Below are 20,719 nucleotides of genomic sequence, written 5' to 3' on the forward strand. Positions count from 1 at the left end.
TATAACAGTAAAATGCTAGATACTAAACGATCTGTGACTTAAATCATTGACTATGAAGCAGTTTGTTGCTTTAGATTGTTTTAATCACATCTCTACGTATTCAAATCTTTAACTGTGTCATAATTGGTCTTCATTAATATGAACACTGAAATTAACATTCTGTTAATTTCTATTCATTTGTGCCCAAAGAATTTTCTCTATTCTTTAAGTTCCCCATCTCATTTAATATCCCAAACCAAAAGTAGTCAACCCATGCAAGTGCAAGGACCCGAGTTCGATCCCTGGTACCAAAAAAAAAAAGTAGTCAACCTTATTATCGCTTTTCTGTAAGTGACAATAAAAAGTTTTATTTTTTTCTTACTCTTTATCTTGAAAATCCTAGAAAATATAGTGACTTTAAATTATTTTTAAAATATGGAAGGGAAAATTGTACTTCTTAGAACTAAGACAAATTAAGCAAATGATTACCAAGATCTGACTTAGTTCTTACTTCACTCAAGGAGTTAGATTAACACTTAGTCCCATTCTGCACCACCTCTTTTGAAACCATAAATGGGAATGTGAATATACTCACTATTAGGAAATTCCATCAACTTCATTTTATAATGGGGATAAATAAATTATTCACAGTTGTCTGAGAAGTGACTCATATCCACAACTCAGGGCCATCTACTCACTATAAACTATTGGTTTCCTGGGCTCCCCAAGTCCCGTTTTCTCTTTTCCCATAGCAAAACTTCCCAAGAGTTCCAAGTCAACTTAGCTTTTTTCCCTCTAAAGACACAGTGGGAAAGAATCTATTTCAAGGCTAAAAATAAGTAGCTCATAGAACCAAAGCAAGAATCCAACCAGGTCTCAAGGAAGATTTATATGCAAAACTAAGAAAATTAAAAGTGTATCAGGATGATATCTTCATTCTTCTCTTTCTCTACAGATGGGGTTTCTCTGCTTCTCTCTGCACTGTGGATATGGCTAAACCATACTCCAGATTTTACATGCTAAACTTTCTGGCATATATTCCCACTTCCTCGCTATTTCGATATTCCATGCTCAACATTATGATTATTTATGTCGTGAAATATGAGAAAGTTTTCTATTCTTTGCTATATTATAAACTCAAGAAACAGGCAAATATATCTAAAATAATCAGGAAAACTACTATACAATTTGCAATTGAATTGCGGCACATAGATATTGTTTATATGTATTATAAGAATAGGCATGAGGATAGATCACTTAGGATACACCTTAATAAACAGAAGACAACTACTTATGTATAATTCTGTTTTATTATTGAATGGAAGTTCATATTTGGGTAAAAAAAATACCAAATAATCCACAACATACAGAAATAAAATACTTAAAATGTTATTTACTTCCAGAGTGCATAGTCAGTGGAATTATAAATAAACATCCATTAATGTACCTCTTAAGAATCTATGTTTTCATAGCAAATTTGGACCTACCTGAAGTTACTTTGACTAGACCTGTTGGTGTTGACATCATTTAGAGTTTATTATCTTCAGCAGATGATAACTTTTCTCCCAGCATGCCTCTGGTCCTGATTAAGCCAACACACTCTTAGAAGGGATACCCCTTAACGATTATTTTTTAGTGTAAGACTATGGACTTGTAATGACTTTTCTACTTATAAAATGAACAATTAGATCATGAAGCACGGATCACAACAGGGAAAATGACAGCTGTATATCCCTTTTCTAACTTAGTGCCATTAATTAAATAAATCTTAAAGGTTTTAAACTGCTAGAAAACACAGTATAATTGACTAATAGCATTGAGAATTTGTTTTTTCTGTTAGGCCTAAGAATATATGTTTATACTCAAAAAACATGTCATGGTAACATTTTTAAAAAATCTCTGTACATATTCAACACTGACAACAAGAAATACCACTCTTCCTTCTTGAAAGACAACATAATTTGATTATAGTGAAATTTCATCAAAGAAAATATCTTTATTTTTTAAACTACTATTTAAATGTTCTAGAAGCCACATTTGAGTTTTCATATTGGAAGAAATTATATCAAATTATTTATCAGGTTGAAAAAATGACATATTCTGAATCATAATTCTAAAATGAGTATGTCTTCTAATACATAAGAAAATGATATTCCTGATGATTCTTATAGTAGTAGCTTGACCTTCAATTTTTCAAACAACAAAATAACAATACAAAACTATTCATCAAGCTATTTGTCTAAAATTTTATACCAATTTTCCTTTAACATAGAAAGATGGAAATTGTTTTTCTTTTTATTCTGATCATATCTACTATATTTATTCAAATTTCAATAATATAGATGTAGCTGTTTTCTATCTTAGAAGCACAATTTTAATTCTCAGACCTGGTATTTTCCTGTCATTTTTAGCTAATTTATACATGATATATTCCAAATATTTACTAAAAACATTAAAGTATAAAAAAATAAAACTTGAGTATTGATTCTGAACATCCAACTTCTTAATCGCTGAGACAGAGAAAGTATCATAGACTATTGTAAGTTGTTAACTGACTTTGAAGTCATTCTTTTCTAAGTAGTAAATGAATAACTAACACTTTGTACCCTAAAGAAGCATTTATTTTATAGGATGTATTTCTTTTTTAAAATGGTTCTAAGTTAAGATAATCATTAAATAATTATGCTTTATTAATTTTCTTGCTTATGCTTATAAGTAAAACATTTTCACTTCTTGGCAATGGATTTCATCTTAATAGATGAAAATTTTTTCACCTATATAATTATTTGAGTTTTCTCTTTCTTTTTTGTATACAAAAGTTTGAAAAGAGATAATTAGATAAATTAAATACAATTAGTATTACTTAAGATTTTTCTTTATTTCACACAACTAAAAAAATCTCCATCATATGGGTAATGGCTACATGCAGACTCCTCTTAATTTTCAGATGCCTGGGAGAGCCATTCAGCAAATAAAATTTTTCCTTTGCTTGCTTTCAAACCTTTGTTCATATCTGTATCTATTAGTACTCATACTTTGGTCAAATTGTTGCTTTTTCTTTCAAGTTAGATCTGATGGATATTCCAATGAGATGACTTGGAGGGGGATTAAGAAAGGGAAAATAAATAACATGCAGGATCATTTACATGAAGTTCATCCATGTGTCCCTCCATTCATCCATGCAACTCAAAGTTACCAGTGCCTGCTATGTGGCTTGCTCTGTGGCTGACCCTAAAACTGCATTGAGAATAATTCAGGGGATAGACATAATTCCAAAGCCAAATAGAATGAGGTCTACATAGTAGGTCACAGAGCACAGGCTTACCAAGGAGTCCTAAAGAAGGAGCATAAAATCTGAAGCTTCAAACAAAAATAAGCTGGATAAAAAGTTAACATTAAAACAGAGGGCCTGGGGAGAATTAGTATGTAAGAGTGGTTTGGCAATGAAGAAAGAGGTGTAGGCAGACATGAATCAAGAGAAAACAGTGTAGTTCATGAGTACAAATCAAAGTCCATTTGCCCTTAAGTTTGGAATTCAGACGGGAAATGGTCAGATAATGCTAGAGAAGTAAGCAGGGTGCAGGTCATGCTGGGCCATACTTGTCATCAGAAATAATTTGATTAGGTTTTTCCTTTTCATAACAAATCCAGCCTGGATTTACCTCAGTTTATTATGCTCTTCATCATCTTCAACTCAAAGTATTTTACCTAAAAGCCCAAGAGTATCTGCTCAAATGCTGAAGATTACACTAAGAAATGTTAAACCAGGATAAAGTGTTCACAAGCCAGGCTATGCTGAACTTTGGTTAGTGTTGAAAGAGGCTCCACAGAAATTCCTTAAATCCAGAAGATTACCAGCAAGTATGTACAAAGAATAATTATAATACAGAGAGATTGCCCAAAAGTCAGAGGGGACAAGAGCACAGTGAAAGATATTTGGAAATTAAATATTAGTATCAAAAAAAATCCAGAGGTTAGAATAGGCAAGCAAAATATATGAAAAAAAAATGTAGTAAAAAAAAGAGTGCCTGTCTCTTAACCCAAGTTCTCCTAAAAGTGTGAATTGAGACAATTGTTTCTTGTAGGTAGATTATTTGGGAATGTCATTCCAGAGACCAGAAGTGAAGTAAAGGCAAAGGAAAACAGGAAAGGAAAAAAAGTTCATAGAAGGATATGTACCTAATGGACCTAGTTGACCACAGCTGTAGTTACGTGGTGATTAAGCCTGGGAGAGGCGGGTGTTTCTTTTGAGAATTATTAAAGGTATCCAGAACTGTCAGCCAAGGAGACAAAAAGGAACTATTTATCCATTGGGTGTCTTTCCCATTAGTCAGAGATAGCTCCATGGATACAAACTCCCCTACACATCTGACTCCCCACACAGGGGTGCCAACAGGATATCTAAGATTGTCACAGTCAACTGCCGAGTCAGAGAAGTGCCTGGCAGAAGTGAATGGCAAGTATGTGTACAATGCCAAAGTGCATCTCCCCGAAGCTGGCTGAAGCCTGGATAAAACTGGCTAACAAAAGTGGTGCTAATATATTGGGGTTAGACAGAAGAGGAGTTTGATATAACCAGAAATACTGACAACCAATACAAGCGGGGAGCTTCATCCAATAGGATCTGATGATTGAGCATAGATAGAACAAATCATTGGCTTGGACCCAGCACATGGTTAGCCTGGTGTTCACACCAAGGAAGGCCTCACAATTTATGGTATAGGAACAGTTTTATGACCTCTGAGGAAGTTCACTGTAAAATACATATTGAAATAAAGCCCTGTAGTACATCTGCCTTTAGGCAGAGTTTGAAAAAATAATTCTGGCGCAAACAAGTGTCAAAAATATGTTCAAACAGAAAAATGTATGCATTACACCAGATCAGGAATATTGGCTTGATGCAGATGTTTGTGGTACCCAAGAAATAGCAGACAGCAGAGGGCATCATGGAAAGAAAACCAAGGTCTGAAGGTCAGTATGCAGAAGATAGGAGTGGGAAAACAGCTGGACAATCTGCTTCAAATCAATGCTTCAGCCCTAGATCTAGGGCACTGATGATGTAAGTGTATTTGGACATTATGATGAAACTATTGACATCGCCTGTGACTTACTTTATTTCAGTAAAGAAAACTTTCCTTGAAAACATTTAATGGTCACATTTTGTAGGAAAATTAACCAATGCCACAGTAAGATGGTTTTCTTTTCTTATCCTTTGAATCAAAATATAAATCATCTGAAGACTACCCATAGGAAGTAATGGTAAAGAGGGGTTTGAGAGGAGACTTTGACAAGCTGAGGACACTCCTGAGCCGTTGACCTCCTCCTGCACTCATCTGTGCTGCAGCACTGAGTCTAACTGGGCCCTGCTCACCCACAGAGAATAGTGTCTTAAACTAGAGCAGAGGGCTGCCAGACCTTCTCACAGATCAGCCTTCCTGGCCTACTTTTGCTGCTGTGATAGATTGCCTGCCTGGCCTGCTTGCTCCCAGTCCTCATAACTGAATGCCATGTCCTCATTGTTCCTTCATGCTAGATTTGAGTGCCAAACCCCGCCTCATCCCCTGGATTTTGTTACTGCTTGAGCTAGCTTTCCATCTCGTCTCTGCCAAACCAAGTGAGTCCCTGCCTGTACACCCTAGCTACACCTTTGTTTGTGCTGCTTAACTGGGTTGCAGATCTGGAAATTCATGATAATGGCTGTGATGTTAAATGTTCTGGGGAGGGGGGTTAAGAATTAAGAGACTATATATTTTTATATAATAAAAAGAAGAGAAAATAACAAAATCAAACAATGTTCTTGTGCAGGAACACTTACATAAGGGAAGAAAGTCTCTGTGGGATCTTGGATAGCCATAAAATGATGCTGTAGAATTAAAGACAGGGAAAATAATCTGGAGTACCTTTAAGAACATCTTGAATTTTGTTTATATTTGAGATATTTTGATCCTCTGAGTAACAGCTGGATGGCCAGTTCAGTTTGTCAACACGGTGTTTGAATTGATAATTCTTTTCTTAATTTCCACTTACAGTTCATTCTCCCATTTAGAATATTGTAAAGTATAAGGTATCTACTTATGAGCTGGGACTCTTGTCCTTTCTTCCATATGTATTTGGCCATCCTTTCTTATAAAAACTACTACAGTTAGTCTACTTGTCAGGCGTTTCAAATTTTTAGTTGAATTGTTTTTTATTATAGAGATTTGATTATTATTTTAGATATACATCTCTTATTAAATATATGAGTTCCAAATATTTGTCCAATTTTTTGGGTGGTCATTTCACTATATTTAAAGTATCCTTCAAAGAACAAATGTTTTAAATTTTTATATCATTCTTTTATTAAACTTATTTTGTTGTTGCTTTTGCTTATACTGTTGTTTCTAAGAAACTATGGTCTAACCAATGGTCACAAAGATTTAAACATATAATTTATTCTCTTTTCTGTTTTTTTTTTAGTTTTAGATAGTATACTTAAATCTTTGATTTGATTTTTGTATATGATGTGAAGTAGGAATTCAATTTTATCCTTTTGTATGTGAATACTGAATCATTTCAATAACATTTGTTGAACAGCCTATGTTTGAATAAACCCTGCAGATAATTCTAATAATGCTATGTTTGGGAAACACTGTACAGCTGTATGATAAATGTTCTCTTTAATTACAAAAAGACCATTCAAAGTGCAGCATATAGAATGCTCAATTACAGAAAATTATCAATCCCCTCTTGAAAATCATACAGATCATTTAACCATAATATTGTATGTAACTCTAATTCATAAAAGAATCAAAATAATTTTTCATGTATTAGTTCTGAATCCTTTCAAAGTAAGGCATAAAATTTACACTTAGTCCTATTCTGAAATATATATATATATATTATATATTCATAGCAGTTCATTGTCCAGCTGCCTTGTTTTATTTAAGAAATACATTTAATTCTCTGGAGCAGCAAAATTATCTTATGAAACAACTGGAAGACTGTTTATGCAAAAACAACAAATGTTAAGCATGTGCAAAATCCAATTTTTTCTCTCTGTTCTACTTTTTTATTATTTTCAAAGAATAGTAAGGGTATCTTTTATAATCATAGAAGTTGCTTTTGATGATATGACTTCCCAAACCAGCTCTATTATTATATTTTCAATCTGCCAGATTAAAAATGGATTATTTACACTTAAACATAGTGATTGCCAAAGCCATCTGTTAAGCAACTGTGACATTCATCAAAACACTTTTTAAAATTTTCTACAATTTTATCATGTTTATAATCTTCATTTAGGTCTGTGTTTTTGAAAAAAACAGCTTGGCCCATGTATTTCAATACTGGCACCCCCCAAAGTGAATTTATTATATTAAAACATAATTTTTCAATCTAATACCATTTGAGGCAAATTCCTCAATCAAAACTGTTAGATGTGCATATTGGCTGTCTTAACAGCACTGAAATAATCTTCCTAGCACTGGAGGTATTTTGCCACAATTTCACCAGTGAAGAAAAAAGAGGCTCAAAAATATTAAACACTGTAATTTATCTAAGGTCACCCAGCTACAGATTGATAATGAAGTTATGAATACAGTGTCTTCAGAATTCAGAAGCTTCACATAACTGTGTTTATATTTATATGCAATAAATCTATAAAAGTATTAAAGCAGAAAAAATAGGCCCCATTTAGAAATGTAGGACTACTCTTAAAGCTCATAATTTGACACTATATGCTCTACAAATCTAGTTTTCATTTTAGAGACACAGTTAATTAATATATATAGCAGTAACAGTTTATTCCTTGAGCCAAAAATTCTAGTGAGAGAAAAGGCATTCAGAACAGCAGAATAAGAGAAATGTCAATCTCCATCTGGGCACAAAGTGAACATATTTCTTATTTATTTATCTAGGACCATCTTGATTTGTATCTGCTAACAATTCCTCTGGAGAATATTCTGGGATGTATGATGCTACAATGAGATTGTTGCCCCATGTAAAGACAGGTAAGGGCTGTCTGCCATCGAGGCCCAGCCTCTTCCTCAGTTAGCTGATGACCACTTGGGACTGGAACTCAGTGGATCGTGTGTGCCTCCCTAAGTCCTTTCCTTCTACTGCCTGCATACAGGATGAAAAATATACCATTAGAAATATTTTTTTGGATTAAGATATTGTATCTCCACATGACCTCAACTGGCAACGGCATAGAATAAAATCTGTTATCAAGCATTGTTCTATTGCTCAGTTGTGTATCTAAATATAGCAAAATAATGACAGAAAACCTGAAGGATACTGTGAGTCCCTGAAATGCTGTGAACCATGGGTATTGACTTAAAGGGAGCAAAGGGCATTCCATTGAGGCTCCCAATTAGTTTGAAATTAGCTTATTTCTTCCAACAAAGAATGACAGATTGGAGGAACAGGGAAAGAAAGGCCTCAGCTTAGAACAATGACTGTCAAACTCTACAGCGTTTCAAAATGTACCTCTGAGTTCCAAGGGGTGGTGCATAGCTATAATCCTAGTAATTAGCAGGCTGAGGCAGGAGGATCACAAGTTTGAGGTTATCCTGGGCTGCATAGCAAGATCCTGTCTCAAAAAAAGAAAACAATAGCAATAATTATGGAACCAGTGCCCCTCTACAATAGTGCAGTTTAAGTGGTAAGTTATCCATGGGTGACAGTGTCTTTCTTCAAAAGTCCTAAGTGAACCTGAATACAATTAATTTCCTTTTAGAAAACTGATAACTTCTATTAGGACATACTAATTAAGCTGTTTCCCCATCTCTGAGTTTGACTTTACCACAATAGCTCACTAGAAAGCCAGCTTTCTTTCACAAGACTAGGTTCCTAATGTTCCCAGAGGAATAATTTGATGCTGCTCTTTGCCTTGGTTAAAGGTTGTTGGGGCTGAGCCGACTTGGAGGAGGCTTGTATTTACGGTTTGTAATTAGGCACACAATACAAGAAAATCAGCGTGATAAATCTGCTCCTGCTCCTGCTGGCCAAAAGACATAAAGATGATCTATCTCGACTGAGCCTCAAAAACACTGCACAACCAGCTTATTATGCATTCACTTTTTAAAATTAGAACAGGTTATCTGGTTCCTCCTTCTGAAATGTCAATTTTTTCTTCTAAAGCAGCCAAGTTGCAATTACCTAAAGGGAGTTATAGCATTTGGGCTTGGTGTTCTGCAAGGCAAGTTAGGGCAGACAGAAGATTCCGGGAAAAGTCCTGTGATGCACTCTCCGCTCCCTGTTGACATCTGTAGAAATCCTCCAGCAGAAGAAATCCAAAACCTTTGCCTTTTCCTTGTTCTCCTGCCTTCTCAGAAAGACTTTAAAAAGCAGAGAGGAAGGGGGACATTCCGTGTCTGCAGATCCCTTCCTCACCCGCAAGTCCCTCTCACTAAGAGAGAAATTGAAACAGGAAAAATTTAAGCTCAGCTCGGATTCAGTTTATCACCTACTCTCTACCTTTCTTTTAAATTCACTGAATCTTTAACTTCTTTCCAAAGGCCACGTGAATTTTCTCCTCTATATTGTATCTCCTCCTTTGCTTCTCTTCCTGCTTTGTACTTTTGCTGTTGTACTTCTTATGCCCCCAGTACTAAAAGCTACACTAGCGCCTTCCTCTGTCTGGATGCCTCTTAGAGATCACGTGATAGACGTGGGCGTGGCGTGCCCCTGTAATGCCAGCGTTCTGGGAGGCCGAGGCATGAGGTTCATGAGTTCATATCCAGCGTGGACAACTTAGTGACTTAACTAGACCCTGCCTCAAAATAAAAAATAAGGGGGCGGGGGGGGGGGACAGGAATGAAGCTCAGCAGCACAGCGCCTGCCTGGCAAGTGAGTGGGCCTGAGTTTGAGTCCCAGTAAATAAATAAATAAATAAATAAATAAATAGGGGTTAGGATGTACCTCAATGTAAAGGCCCTGGGTACAATCCTCAATACCACACACACACACACACACACACACACACACACACACACACACGTGTCATCCTCCCTTTTCAGCAATAACAAGAGTTTTTGTGGCATCTTTTTCCTCCGCAGAGTTGTTTGAAGTTCTCAGGATGATCTTTGCCCAGCTGAAGTCAGTACTGACATTCAATTATAAAAACAGCTAATGATATAACATTATGAGCCATACAATGTTCTGACAGCTTTGAGACTATTAGTCCACACCTAGTCTCTTCTTGGCCCTGAGTTAGGAGCTACTGATATTATTCCACTAGGACAGGTGTATGTGAGACCAGAAAGGCTCTATATTGTCCAACGTGTCACAGACAGTAGCAGTGCATGGCAGCCTCTCTCTTCAGTGTGTGCTCTGGACAGCAGGCTGCCCGATGCTGTGTCAGTAGAATGTGATTTATGTGAAATAGAAGCTTTCCAAGCTAGAAGTCATGCCACTGCAATGCCACTTTAATATACACATGTATTTAAATATGTATCATTTGTCTCACAATTAGAATTCCCCCCTCATAACTAGCTAATAAAAAGAACAGTAAAATAATAAATATCACAAAATTATCCTGCAAATTATGGTAGAAATAACAGACAAGAGATGTAATCTGTCTAGATTCTAATAATAAATCATTTTAATCTTTAAGTACTCACAAAACAGTAATGGAATTATTTCATTTAACTGCAGGCGTTTTATGTGTCCACTCAGGAAAGTAAGAAATTATGCAAAAAAAAAACAACGAAAATCTTTTGTAACTTAAATCTTCCACCAACTCTTTCTCTTGGCAAATTCTATCTACCATGTTTCTTTCCATAAGTTGAATTACTCTTAATATTTTCTTTTCTCAGTCAGCCAATCTACTCATGTTTCAAACAAGGAAATTATTACCTTTTAAAAGGTATACTTGTATAGAAAAATATATCAAGTCTTTTATATCACCATTTTAACAAGTTTCATAAAGATATGTTACTTTTTGAAATTTCAAGAACTTGTTTTGCCACTGCAATGACCGATACATGGAAAGTTACTTATATGATTTCAGAAAAACTTAATTTTTCCTGAATGTCCTTCCTTTGGTCAAACTGTAAAAGTAAAGGTTATAAATTATGGAGATAATTGTATAAAGACAAAAAAGAATTTCAAGTTAAACAGTTCTATTATTTCATGCTTGATCACCATAATTAAATTGTTTCATCTTCTAATTCTAAATTCTTTTGGAAGAAACTTATTTAGTACACAAGCATTTATTTGTATGTAAAAATGATCACATTCAATCTTAACATTAACAAATATACATATATTTATAGCATAGCATACATCAGCTTGTGTTTTTTGAAATTTTCATAAAGCAAAGAACATTAAGATAAAAATATATTTTCTCAATTTGCCACCCACAGACTTATCTCCATGTGTATCATAGGTATTTCCTAAATTAGTAAAATAATAACATAGTCACTGGGCCAGATGGAATTATTGTTTCCAAAATTTCATTTCTTGCATAATATTTAATTGCATTGTTTGCCAATTTTGTAAGCCAAATTTTTATTATCTGGGAAATAGAATCAATGTGAAATTTAATGAGCAGAGATTAAATAAGGGTACAGCATAAGTTCAAGATTGTTCTCCCTTCTCCAAAAGATGCCAAATATAAAACTATTTCTCAAAAAACAGGCTCCTTTCTGCCAGAAGCCCAAGTCTTTGGGAAAACTACATTTTTTCCTAGAGTCAAATACCCATCAGTCTCTTCTTCCTAAAAGGACAAGAAATGCAGCAAAATAAGATTTTAGAAGCACTGACTCAAAATCAAAAACATTCTGAATTTTGTCACTGTCCAGCATTGGTCACAGAGATCTCTTGACTGATGTCACATGTGTCCATCCTGCTGAAAACAAGCCCTTCTGCATAAAAAAGGTGAGGACCCTTTGTTCCTGGGATGCTTATTAACCTTTATACTCTTCAGACTATCAGCACCTCTAGTGTCCTGACTGAACATCCTCAAATAGCTTTTGAGGGGACTTGCTGGCCTTCCCTGCTCACAAATTCACTGTCAGTTCTGCCATGACCATAGATTAAAACTTCCATTTGGGGAGAAGTTCCAAGATGGATGACTAGAGGAGCCCACATGTGGTCCTGCTATTGAGAAGAACCAAAGTGATAAAGGAAAAACCCTTATTTTGAGAAAAGTGATTGAGGGCGAACTCTGGAAATTGATGAGGAAGTAACAGGAAGCCTAAACAGAGTAGAAAGTCAGAAAGACAACCAAGAGAAAAGAAAGGGCAAATAGTAACCCCCAGCTCTCTGGTTGGGGGAGAACTCAACACTGCTAGGAAAAGGTCAGCAAGAAGGGCCCCAGCCCCATCATAGCAGCAGACCTAGAGTCCTAATGCATGGGAAGCACATGGTCCACACAGGACTTAAACCCAGCCTGGGGAGGTCACCATCCTGAAAGTGACTGCTCTGCTCCAAACAAGGAACCCATCTTGAGTCTTCCCCTAATGCCAAAACCCAAGATGTTACAACAGCCACTCCTGGATGACACCCTCTAGTAGGGACTACCAGCCAGAGTCCTGATGCCACCAGAAGACTTGGGACTTATGTGTGCCTAACTGGGCAAAAAGCAGCCCCACAGCATCCTGCAACTTCAGGACCAGCGGCTGCCACAGCCATAGCCCAAGTCCCACCCACACATGCCCCCACAGGAATTAACACACAGCCTTGGTAGCACAGCTGCAGGTTCAAAGTCCTGGCTTCATCCACACCTGTCCCTAGGAAGCTCTGGAAGATCCTAGCTACTTCCTGCAGTTCCAGGAATGCTGGTACCAGTGCCCCAATTTCCATCTGCACTCACCTAGTACGAACTAGGGAAAGTCTCTTCCCAAATTCATGGCAGGTGCCAAAAGCCCAGCATCACCCTTATCTCTCCTTTGGTGTCTGAGGAAGGCCCAAGCCACATTCCATAGCTCCAGAAACATGGCTACCAGTGCACCAAACTCCATTGCACCTGCACTTGCCCACCAGGATCCATGGAAGTTCTCCTATCATCACAGCCTTAGGACTGCTGTAGCCAAGGCAAAATGTCCCAATTTTACCCACACATGTTCTGCAGCTCCAAGATAGGGGCAATTGGTCCCCCAAACCCAGCACTACCTTCACTCACCCCATAAGAACTAGGGAGGAAAGATGTCTCCCCCAGATCAGAGCCTTGGGACTGCAGCTCCAGGTGAAAAAAACCTTCATCACCCAAGCTTGTTTCTCAAGACCAGTTCCAACACCATAGCTACCAATGCCTCAAGTCTCAGCACTATCAGTGCTTGCCTCAAATGACCCAGAGACATTCCTATCCACCACCTACACTCTTGGACTACAGATATCAAAGCCACAAGATGCAGTATCACCTGTGACCTACCTATAGGACTTACAAAAGATCTCCACACCCTCCACCTCCAGAAGCATGAATGTCAGTGGCACAAGCCCAACCATTACCTTCACATGCCCCAGAATACCTAGAGAATTCCTCCTTCTTGGCCCACAGACTTGAAGCTGCTGGTACAAAAAGACCAGCAGCATTGCGCTTCTCCCTTGGGATCTGGAAAAGGTACAATCTGAATCCTGTACCTCCAGGAAAGGGTAAACCACTGCTACAAGTCCCTCTAACATTCACAACTGCACCATGGGACCTAGGAAAGGTCTCCTTTCCATCACACAACCTAGAGTCTGCAGTTACTGGAACCAAAATCCCAGCTACATCTACTCATCCTGAGTGACCTGTGGAAGGTCCCATCTCATCTGGACTCTACAGCTGTGACTCCTGGTGCCACGGGCTCTGGCACTTACTAAATTCATCCTGAAGAACATGGGAAAGCCTCCTGCATGTCATGTGTTTCAGGGACCACAGATACTGGCATCACAACATTTGGTAGTACCTGTGCTTGCTCTGAAAGACCTGGACAGTCCTCTCTATATTGCACACCACCAAAGCTGTGGTTGCTGCCACTCAAGCAGCAGTGCCTGAGGATACAGACGTTTAGAAGCCTATGTCCATTGCAAAATTGTTCAATGGCCTTCACAATTTTTTGCATTCTAAACTATTGAAGCACTCATAGCCACTGCTGATATCAACCAAAGTCAGATAAGTCACACTTGTGAGCTCACCTGTAAGCAAAGTCAAACCACTTACCCAACTGAAACACTAGATCCCATCTGAAACAAAATATCATACAAATACTATTCCACAAAATTGGAAGAGTTGACTATTATACCAGATGTGCAGATATTAACATAGTGACACAATACCTACAAGTGTTTTTCAAAAGGAAAGAGTAATTCCAGAAACAGATCTCAATTTGGAAGACATGTAAGAAATCCCCCATCAAAAAGAATTAAAAGCAATGACCCAAAGGAAATTCTGTGGGGTGCAAGGGGATACAGACTGACAATACAAAGAAATAGAGGAAACAATTCAGGATTTGAATGAAAAATTCACAGAAAAGCTATAAATTATAAGAAAGAACCAATTAGAAACTTTGCAAATAAAAACTTCAACCAATGAAATAAAAAATAAAATTGGGAGCTTCCAGAACAGAGTAGAGCAAGCAGATGGAAGAATTTCTGAACTTGAGGAAAAGTCTTTTGAATTAATACATTCAGATTTTAAGACAGAATCTAAAATAATAAAGAAAGGCTACAAGATTTATAGGACACTATCAAATAAATAAATATTTGCATTATGGGTATTTCAGAAGAAGAAGGGGAAAGGCATTGAAAATTAGTTCATGAAATAACAAAAATCTTCCAAATATTTAAAGAGGAAATGACATCCAGATATAAGAAGCTCACAGGTCCCAACTAAATTCAACCAAGAAAAGACCTTCAAAAAGCATATTATAGTCAAAATGTCAAAAGTATAAGACAAAAGTAGGGTTCTAAACAGCCAGAATATAAAGTCACTGAGAAAAGAATGCACAGTAGACTTACAGCTGATTTCTCAGGGGAAATCTTCTAGGCTAGAAGTGAATGGGATGATATAGTTAAAGCACCGAGGTGAAATGAAATGTCAATGAAGAATTCCATGCCCAGCAAAATTATCCTTCAGAACTGAAGGAAAAAGTCTTTCTCAGATAACCAGAAACTGATTACTACCATCAGCCCAGCCCTACAAGAAATGCTTAGAGAGTTCTATACTTGAAACACAAGGTTAATGTTGTAACCACCATCACAAAGACACGTGAATGTACAGAACTCATGAGAATAGATGATAAGTAAAAGAAAAAATCAATACTTACTGTGACAGAAAACTAAATCACAAACATGACTAATAAGAGAGAAAGATAGGAACAAAGAATATACAAAATAAACAGACGACAACAAAACTATGGAGGAAATTCATAAATATTCATTATGTAGTTGAATATAAATGGATTAAAGCCACTAATCAAAAGACACAGACTAGTCAATTGGATAATCTCAAGGTCCAAGTATCTGCTATCTACAATAAGCTCACCTTACAGATAAATATACAAAAAGACTGAAAGAAAGTGAAGGGTTGGGAAAGATAGACCATGAAAATGGAAAACAAAAGCAAACAGAAATACCTATATTCCTATTAGATAAAACATACTTTAAACCAAAACTAAAAAAGGCATAATGGTCATTACATATTGCTAAAAGGGTCAAATCACCAAGAAGATACAGTACAAACAATTTTATATATATATAATATATATAATATTTATATAATATATTATTTATATAAATATAATTTATATATAATTATATATATTATGTATATATATAATAATTATATATATATTATTTATATATACACTCAATACAGGACCACCCAAATAGACAAATATTATTAGATCTAAAAGGAGGGATAGATTCCAAACAATAATATATTCAACACTCCACTTTTATCATTGGACAGACTGATATAAACATCAACAAATATTTGAGTTGAACTACTGTTAAACAAACAGACCCAATAGACATTTATAAAACATTTCAACCAACAGTAGCAGAATACATTCTTCACATCAACAAATGGACTATCCTCCGGGATAGATCATATGCTAGAACACAAATTAAGTCTCAAGAAATTTTTTTTAATTTTTAAAATAACTTTATTATCAAACACACACACACACATACAAAAAATTAAAACCATTCAAAGAAGAACAATGTAAGGGGAAAAACAAGAACCACAATAATATTCAAACACAGTAGAACTCAGCCAAAACAAAACTGAAAAGCACTTAAACATTTTTTCCATGTGACTTTAAAAAGCATCTCAAGCAATAAAAAGACACCAGAGGATATGATTTGTTTCAGAAAGATCCCCAAAACCAACATTGAACAAATAATGATCTGGGAAAAAAAATTCCAGTTAGATAGCAGACTCCACATAAGCCAAACTTCTCCCTAATTTAAATTTCAATGCAGTCATATGACACGCGATGGAAACACAATCTGAGAAATATGTTATTACGCCATTTCATCTGTGTGTATCCTTAATTACACTTTTAGTTTCTCACACTAGAGAAACTATTTGGTACTTACACATGGGTGTCCTATTTATTTCACTTAAGAGGATGGCCTCAATATGCATCCATTTAGCTATAAATGTCTCTAGTTTCTCATTCTCTATGGCTGAGTAGTACTCCATTTTATTTTAAAAACCCACACCTTCTTTATCCAGTTTCCATTTGAGGGGTAGTTGGGCTGTTTTCAAGCTTTTCTTATGATGAACTGTGACACTATAAACATGGGTGCACATATATCGCTGTAGTAAGATTCTTTTAATTCTTTTGGGAAGATACCAAACAAGGGGATAGCTGTGTCGAATGCGACCTCTAGCCCTAGTTCTTTGAGGTGTCTCCATACTGATTTCCAAAGTGGTTGCACCAGTCTGCACTCCCACCAACAACAGAGAAGGGTTCCTTTCTCCCCACACCCCCGCCAGCATTTGTTAATTGGTTGATTTCTTGATAGCATTCATTCTTTCTGGGGTGAGGTGAAATCTCAGTGTTGTTTTCATCTGCATCTCTCAAATCACCAGTGATGTTGAACATTTTTCCGTATATTTATTTGCTGCTTTTACTTCTTTGAGAAATGTCTGTTCATTTCAGATGCCCATTTTTGAATTGGGTTTTTGAATTTGGAGGTTTGATTTTTTTCACTTCTTTATATATTATAGATAGCAGTCCTTTATCTAAGGTACAGTTGCCAAAATTTTTTTCCCACATTGTAGGTTGTCTATTAGCTCTGTTGGTGGTTTCTCTTGCAGTGCAGAAGCTATTTAATAAGATAAGATCCCAGTTGTTGATTCTTTATGTAAGTTCCCATGCCACTGAGATTTTGTTCATAAAGTCTTTTCCTATACCAATATCTTCAAGAGTTCTACCTAACTTATCTTCCAGCAAATTTAGTGTTTCTATCCTAATATTTAAATATTCAATCCACTTTGATCTTAATTTAGTCCATGGTGATAGGTATGGGTCTAGTTTTAATCTTTGACAGGTTGAAATCCAGTTTTTCCAACACCATTTATTAAATAGGCTCTCTTTCCTCCGGTGAGGGTGGTTAGCTCCTTTGTCAAAGATGAGGTGGCTGAGCACATCTGTAGTTGTTTCTGCATCTTCTAATCTATTCCACTCATCCTCTGGTCTGTTTCTTTGCCAATACCATGCTGTTTTTATCACAGTAGCTTTGTAGTATAGTTTCAAGTTGGGGATTGTAATACCCTTAGCCATATCTCTGTTACCTAAAATTTCTTTTGCTATTCTAGGTCTCTGCATGTTAAAAATGAATTTTTGGATTGTTTTCTCTAGTTCTGTGAAATATATTGTTGGAATTTCAATTGGCATTGCATTAAATCTATATAATAGTTTTGGAAGCATGGCCATTTTCACTATATTGGTTCTTCCTATCCAGGAACAAGGGATGTCTTTCCAATTTCTTACATCCCCCTCAATCTCCTTTTTCAAAGTGCTATAGCTTTCACTGTAGAAGTCTTTTGCCTTCTTTGTTAGATTGACTCCTAGATATTTCATTTCTTTTGGACACTATTATAAAAGGAATTGTTTCTCTAATTTCTCTCTCAGTGACTTTATTATTTGTATATAAAAAGGCTATTGTTTTCCTTTTATAATTGCTGTGGCTAATGTTTCAAGAACAATATTAAACAGGACTGATGATAGTGGGCATCCTTGTCTTGTTCCTGCTTTTAGTGTGAAAGTTTTCAGTTTTTGACCATTTAGTATGATGTTGGCTGTTGGATTTTCATAGATAGCCTTAATCAAGTTGAGATAAAGACCTTCTATTCCAATTTTCTGTAGAGTTGTTATCATGAATGGGTGTTGGATTTTGCCAAATGCCTTTTCTGCATCTATTGAGATGATCATATGGTTTTAGTCCTTGGCTCTCTTAATATAGTGTATTACATTTATTGATTTACAAATATTGAACCATCCTTGCATCCGTGGGATAAATCCAGCTCGGTCAGGGTGTATTATCTTCTTGATGACCCTCTGTATTCTTTTTGCCAGTATCTTGTTGAGGATTTTTGCATCTATGTTTATTAGGGAGATTGGCCTGTATTCACTTTTTTGGTTGGGTCTTTCCCTGGTTTTGGAATCAGAGTAATACTTGCTTCCAGGAATGAGTTTGGAAGCCTTGCTTCCCTTTCAATTTCCTTGATGAGTTTACAGAGTAATGGCATTAGTTCTTCTTTAAATGTCTTGTAGAATTCAGCAACAAAGCCATCAAGACCTGGGCTTTTCTTTGTTGGTAAATTTTTTATTTCATTTTCAATTTTGCTCATTGTAATTGGGGTATTTAGAATTTCTATATCTTCTTCATTTAACTTTGGTGATTCATATGTGTTTAGGAATCTGTCCATTTCTTCTGTGTTTTCCATTTTATTAGAGTACAGGTTCTTGAAGTAGGTATTGATGATGGTTTGGATTTCTCCTGGATCTGTTGTGACTTCACCTTTTTCATTCTTGATTGCATGGATTTGAGCCTTTTCTTTCCTTTTTTGGATAACATTGGCTAAGGGTTTATGATTTTATTTATTCTTTCGAAAAACCAACTCTTTGATTCATTAATTTTTTGTATTGTTCTCTTAGTCTCCATTGCATTGATTTCTACTCTGATCTTTATAATTTCCTCTCTTATACGAGCATTGGGTTTGTTATGCTCTTCTTTTTGTAGGAGTTTGAGGTTCTGGATTAGGTTATTTATTTGAGTTCTCTCTGTTTTCCTAATATGGGCATTCATTCACTGCTATGAATTTCCTGCCTAGAACTGCTTTCATTTTGTCCCATAGATTCCTGTATATTGTCCTGGCATTATCATTTACTTGTAGAAACTGTCTAATTTCTTCTTTAATTTCTTCTGTGACCCATTGGTTGTTCAGGAGGGTGTTATTTAATTTTCATGTGTTTGTGGGAGTTTTGCAGTTTCTTATGTCATTGATCTCCAATTTTATTGCACTATGATCTGATAATATACAGGGGGTAACATCAATTCTTTTACATTTACTTAGAAATATCCTAGGAGCTAGCATGTGGTGTATTTTAGAGAATGACCCATGTGCAGCTGAAAAGAATGTGCATTTTGATTTTGTGGGGTAGAACACTCTGTAAATATCTATTAAGTTCATTTGTTCAACAGCTTGATTCAATTCTACAATTTCGTTGTTAATTTTTTGTCTAGATGATCTGTATAATTGTGATAAAGGGGTATTGAGATCCCCCACTACAATTGTATTAGAGCTTATTTGGTTTTTCATGTCCATTAATATTTGTTTTGTATAGTTGGGGGCATTCATATTTAGTGCATATATATTCAGGATTGTCATCTCTTCCTCTTGGATTGTTCCCTTCACAAGGATGTAGGGACCATCTTTGTCTCTCTTAATTAATTTTGGTTTGAAATCTAGTTTGTCTGCAAATAGAATTGCTACCCCTGCTTTTTTCTAGGTTCCTGTTGCATGCAGAACCATTTTCCCTCCTTTTACTTTCAGTCTATGAATTTCTTTTTGAGTTAGGCGTGTTTCTTATATACACCATATTGTTGGATTTTGTTTCTTAATCCATTCCATCAGTCTATTTCTTTTGATTAGTGAATTGAGACCATTAACATTGATAGTTATAATTGATAGAAATTGACTCATCCTTGTCATGATGTTTTACTATTATTGGTTCTTTGATTTCTTGTTTTTTATTTTTTGTTTTGCTTTCCCTTTTGCTTTAGTTTCTTACCTTGCCTGGTGGCTTCCCTCTGTTGAGCCTCATGGAGTTGTGACCTTTGTTGTCTTTTTCTAGGATATTGCTTAGGATTGTTTGGAGTGCTGGTTTAGTATTCATGAAATTTCTCAGGTGTACTTTGTCATGAAAGTATCTAATTTCCCCACTTATTTTGAAAGATAATTTTGGAGGATACAACAGTCTAGGTTGGAAGTTATTTTCTTTTAGGGCTTGAAATACTTGACTTTAGGCTCTCCTTGACTTGAGGGTTTGTGTTGAAAAATCTGTCATGATTCTTACCGGCTTTCCTTTACAGGTGATTTGTTTCTTTTCTCTAACTGCCTGTAGGATTTTGTTCTTCTGTTGGGTTTCTGGGATCTTGATTATTATGTGTCTAGGCATAGATTTTTTTTTTTATCATGGCTAATTGGAGTTCTATATGCCTCACTTGTCTGTATGTCCAATTCTCCACTTCTGTCTGGAAAGTTTTCTACTATTACTTCTGTGAAGTTTTTTTTATGTCAATTGCATTTTCTCCTGTT

The 20,719-nt window shown here is 35.9% G+C and overlaps 1 long non-coding RNA gene and 1 pseudogene across 7 annotated transcripts in view; one reads left to right on the top strand and one right to left on the bottom strand.

Moving 5' to 3' along the window:
* The window catches only part of LOC110348128 (uncharacterized), a 1,027,816-nt gene that overhangs the window by 782,438 nt on the left and 224,659 nt on the right, over positions 1-20,719 (bottom strand). The window lies entirely within an intron of this gene.
* The window catches only part of LOC110348063 (mitochondrial fission regulator 2 pseudogene), a 36,844-nt pseudogene that overhangs the window by 12,070 nt on the left and 4,055 nt on the right, over positions 1-20,719 (top strand).

This window comes from Heterocephalus glaber, unplaced genomic scaffold (genome assembly GCF_053883595.1).
Source record: "Heterocephalus glaber isolate CG9 unplaced genomic scaffold, H.glaber_assembly_v1.0 deba00000676, whole genome shotgun sequence".
NCBI lineage: Eukaryota > Metazoa > Chordata > Mammalia > Rodentia > Bathyergidae > Heterocephalus > Heterocephalus glaber.